Source organism: Zonotrichia albicollis, chromosome 1, assembly GCF_047830755.1.
Source record: "Zonotrichia albicollis isolate bZonAlb1 chromosome 1, bZonAlb1.hap1, whole genome shotgun sequence".
NCBI lineage: Eukaryota > Metazoa > Chordata > Aves > Passeriformes > Passerellidae > Zonotrichia > Zonotrichia albicollis.
The window spans coordinates 67,076,212-67,081,861 of NC_133819.1; positions in this window are offsets into that span (position 1 = coordinate 67,076,212).

The window sequence follows — 5,650 nt, forward strand, 5'->3', positions numbered from 1 at the left end:
TTTACAACAGGGACTCACCATTTATTTTTTTCAACTGGAAGTTTCCACGGGATATCTAAAAGATGTTTATAGCTTAGATGTAGCAGATTTCACCATGTTGGAAGAATTAGTTGGATAACTTCAGTTAAAAGAAGCATTCCAAAGACTGTTTAACCTACTTGAAAAAGGGGGGAAAAGACCCCAACAAACAATCCCCCACAGCTTTTAAATTTAGAGATTTGAAGTCTTCTTTATCTTATTAACCTACTTGAAATCTGTACTCAGAACCTGACAAAGTTAAACATAAAGAGCTGACTCTTACTGATCCCAAAAGGAGTTAATTTGAAATTAAGAGGATTGTCATAGGCTGAAGTTCTTATTTTCCCCTTGACTGGCTCCAGGATAATACACTACTATAAAATACATAAAAATAGGCATTAATCTTCAATATGAAAATGGGTGGCTCAGCTCTGGGCATATGCAATCACTGTGATTGTGGGGCTGTTTAGGCAGATAAGTGGAGGTATGGGAGGTCTAATGTTTATATGAGGAATTTGAGGCACTTTCCCTCTATATTGTAAAGCTGTTCGAGTTGAAGCTCACTACAGAACTGTTTGGAATCTTTGCCATGGGACATGAAATCCTGTGAAATAGCTCTACTTCCAGTGGGAACTGGGGAGTTTCTCTTGCAGTTGACTGAGATTTTAATGTGACTTTGACAATCTGGCTGTTTTCAGGCTGATCTTCCTCAGATATGCCAGTCAAGGTATTAGTTGACCAAGATCCTCTCTGTCTGCAAAGTAATTACTCTGACTGCCAAACCCTTGAGAAGTGCTTTGCAAAGATTTAAATGCCAGACCCTGTCTTGGCACTGAAGTGCTTCTTCCTGTAATATCTCATATCTCAATCTGACCAACTGGAAAGCCAAGCAGGACTTCACTTTCCAAAACACACGGAAATGAGAGCATTTAATGCAATGGTTGTGCACTGAGAGAGGCAAGCCTGAAACTGGCCTATGGGAATCTGAGTCCCAGCTTGCATGAGTGAACACAGATGGCAAAACTGTCACATTCAGCTCCTGAAAAATTCCCAGTTTTACAGGCCCACTTTGTCAGCCTGCAGAGCTGCACTGCATGGAAAGAAAGGAGGGGTTCCAAAGAAAGCACCTGCTGTGGCAAGCCAGATAGAAGTATAGCCTCAAGAAGAGATTCCCTTCTGTCCCAGTTTGTTGCACACTCCCACTTTTACTGTTTCCTTACTACATCTCACCAGACAAAATCTTGTGCCCTGAATTCCTGAGCCAACACACTACTGTTCTGTTCCTTTATTTGGAAAAGCATCCACCACCTTCACCACCAAAACCCCATTTCTGCTTTTACTCAGGTAAAGAATAATTTAACATTGAAGTGTTCAAGATCTAGATTTTGTCATCTGCTCCTAGAGTTTTTAGTTTGAATTTTAGAAATATTCATGTCATATAGCACAATGTTAAACATGCAACCAGGAATAAATAATAAATAATACTTTGAGTACCAGACATCATAAACAAAAATAAAGTTATGAAGAAAACTGTGAGAATGAATAGTTTCAGTCTGTCCTAAGCTTTTAAATGTTAAGATTACTTACCTTTGTAGACATAATATTCAGAAGCAGCATAAAACAGGATTGTAGCTTTGGTCATTATCTAGAAGTGCAGTGTGGGAGGAAGGAGGAGAGGAGGGAGAGAAATCATGGATAGGCCAAGATTACCACCTAGTGACAGAACTTCTGCTTTGCAGGGGCTTGCTTAAATATCAGACAAACTCCTGGTGCTGGAGAAACAAACCATCCAACCCTTATACAATAACAGTCCTCTGAAGGAAGGATTACATTATTATATTATTATTGCTTCAAGATTAGGAAAAAATTCATAGCATACGACCTGGTAGAGTGAAGTATGTTGCACTTTGTTGGTTCTTTTTGTTTGCTTGTTTTAAAAACTATCAAGAAAAAAGTTTTCTTGTATTTGTGGAAAACCAATGTGGCTAAGCACTTGCTCTACTACTCCCCAAAGTAACAATTTAGATAAAAACAACTTAAATATTATTTGAACCTGAACAGGTTTTTAATTAATTATTTTGTCATTAGTTAATAGAGGCATGAGTTTTCTGAACTGGTGGCATCCCAAAAACCACAGAATAAGGACCACATGAAAGAGGAAGTGTTCCTTCTGCATGAGAGAAACAGCCCTGGGTGGGTACCTTTGTGCAGCACCTGACTCTGAAGGAGAGCTGGGTGAAGTAAGAAGATGGGTCTGGAATCTGTCTTTAATTCTCCCAGCACATTATTCTTTTCTTTCATATCTCACTGTTTTCCTTCCTTCCTGTACAGAACTGCCATAAATAAAAATGCTAAACTTGAAGCATGGCCTTTGTTGTGGATGTCTACCTTTTTATATTCAGAATAATAAAAAAGGCTCCTAGCCTTCCAGATGAAGCCCATTCAGCCTCCCTTCTTGTTATTGCAACATCCTTTCCCCCCATTCTGAGAAATACACCTTTCCTTGCTCCCTTTCACACCATAATTCAGTGCATCCTCATCTTGCCCACCCTGCCTCTTGCCCTGCTTCCCCACCCTAGCTAAGTTCCATGCTTTTATTTCAAGGTATTTCAATGTGCCACTGAAGCCACCTAATGGACTGTCAGGGCATTTTCACCCACATGCAGTGAGACTGTCATGTCACAGTCTGGCAGTGACTGACTTCTCAAGCACTGTTATGCTTTGTCCCTAATCACTCAGGTTACTTAGCTATGTGATAACCGCCCCAATTTTGACTTTTTAGAAAGCAGTTTTCTGAATCCTATCGTTTTAGCACACTCAACAGTGCTATGGGCTCAACAGTGCCTTTAGGTGACATTTTTCTAGTCTCACACTGAGTTACAGCTCTGTATTGCAGGTCCTGTGCATGCATGCCAGCCCAAGAGGGCTGCAGTCAGGGTTCAAGGCTGTAGGCTGCCCAGGGCTAGGAGCAGGGCTGCACACCTCTGCCAGCGTGGTTAGGGAACAACAAATAAATGAGGGAGGGCACTTGGAATTGTACTAAAAGCAGAAGCTGTGCCCAGCAAGGTTTGGAAATGGAAAGGCATCCATTAGCTGTAACTGCTCCAACACTGAAGAGAGAACAAATAGTGCAGGCATTAGAAACATTCTTTTTTAAGGCACCATTATTTTTTATTTTTTTTTAGGTAGCACCAGGGACAGTTTAGGCAGCTGCAAAGTAAAATGGAACCACAGTACAAAGGTGCTGCTCAGCTGATGGTCAGGCACTGTGCAAAGGGGCAGCTTTGTCTGGTTCTGAAACAGCTGTGTTGGGAAAAATTCCATGTTAAATAGGAAGCTATAGGCTCAGACTACTGATTACTCTGGCTCCCCTTCCACTGATAACATTTCAAGCTGCTATTCTACAATAATATTTTCAGTCAGCTTTTAACAATTTAAAAAACCCCTGATAGTGCCAGTATCTGTCATGCCTGGAATGTCAGTAATCAGTGTTGTTCTAATATCCATCAGAAGAGTTGAGCTGACACATGTCATAATTTATGTGGACAAAAGGAGCATACTTGAAATACAAATTGTGTCCTCATGCTCCCTGAAAATTTTAAACTCATATCCTATTTTACAGTTGAACAAGCTTCATCAACACTGTTATTTCTGTGCCCAAGTGAGACCCTGCCACCATTTACAAAGTATAGCCAGGAAGAGAAGCTCAAGTAAATATGGAGATATATATATATATATATTTGTGTCTATATTTACATATATGTTTGTAGATTTATATGTTAAAATATGTAGAATACTTTAGCATAGTTTTATTCTGGTTGCACCCTGCCCAGAAGGCTAATTACCTTTGGCATTCTAAAGTTGACATTTTTCTCTCCCCATCACCATTTACAAAGTATAGCCAGGAAGAGAAGCTCAAGTAAACATGGATATATATATATTTTTATGTGTCTATATTTACATTTATGTTTGTAGACATATATGTTAAAATATGTAGAACACTTTAACACAGTTTTATTCTGGTTGCACCCAACCCACCAGGCTAAGTACTTTTGGTATTCTAAAGTTGACATAACATTTTTCTCGTGTGTCAGGAAATTGCAAATTCTGTTTATAACCTGATTAAAAAAACTTTCTGTGAGGCAATGTAAGATGTAATGCTAAACAGCATTCCCTGAAACTAAGCTTCTCAGAAAACAAGAAAATCTGTTCTTTGGGAGAGTATGTGTCTTTTAAATAAGCACATCTTACTTTTTTAAGAATGAAAAAAAAATAAAAATCAGCTGGGAATGAGCCATTGTGGGGCACTAGAAATAGCATTTGGACATTGCTCTTCCTGGGATGAGGGCTCTGGATGGGCACAGAGATGACTTACCTTGGAGCAGCTCTCGTGCTCTCAGCTCCTGCTGTCCCTGGCTCCTGGTGGGGACACAGCCCAGGTGTCACAGATGTTCCTGCAGAGGCCCCAGGCAGGCAGGCAGGGAGCAGGGTGGCAGGGGAACATCCCTGCTGTGTCCAGGGGCAGATCCAGAGGGTACCCAGCTGTTCTGCAGAGGCAGGCACCCCACCCCATGCAGGGTGCAAAATCAAAGTAGCTGCTTGCTTCTGGCAGTTACTCTTAAAGCTGAGACTTTGGCACATCATTGCTTTGCGCCTTACACAACTTCCTCCAGAGTCAATAATCAGAAGATTCAGATATTTTGAATCCTTCCCTCTAGATTGATTTCCCTTTTTGTATCCCCATCACTCACAGTAAAAGCTCATCTTGAAAGCAACTTTAAATTACAAATTAAAAAACCCCAAAATCAAATTATCAAATGCACAAAAAAAATAGCAAAACAAAAAGACTCACTACCCACCACTACTTTGAGACATAGCAATCTAGTTTTATACTCTCTGCAGCCCCTTAAGCACTTCATAAATCAGCTCCTGCAATGCCATCTCTAAAAGCAGTACTTTCAGCCTCCATGGGAAGACCCACAGATTTACGAATGAATGTTCTCAGACAGATTATTTAAGAAAATATAAAGCAAATTAAACTTTTTTCCTTTAAAATAAGCGATACAAAGCTTACACTGCAGTTTGTCAAAATAGCAACTCCAAGAGATAATCACTAATCATGATGAATTAGACTTCCTTAAAAATTAAGGACATGGGGCAAAAGCAGGAATAACTAGCAGCTAAAAAAAAAATCAAAAAAACCCCAACTATAAAAACATTTACATCATGTTGACTAAGCATATTTTTCCCAAATTGCTTTCTCTTGTGAGCTGGCTTAACCTGATGAACTGTATCAATGTGGTTCTCATTTCTGCAACCAATTTGTTTTCTAAACTCCATACAGTCAGTTGCATAAACAAATCCTTATTATAACCACAGAAGCAGCTGTCTCAGTTTCTGCTGTAACCAGCCATTTACAGATGATGGCAAATGTGCTCAGGCATGTTTTTTCCCACATGCTAAAGTTTAGCTGTAAGAAATAGAGGCCATAGGTTATAAAGTTGTGTGTGGAAACAACAGAGAAATGAAGGTATTGCTCACAACACACTTCAGTCTGGTGATCACACAGGTACCAGTGAGGGGGTTTTTCTATCTATAAATCACAATTCAGACAATTGTAGGGACACACCAC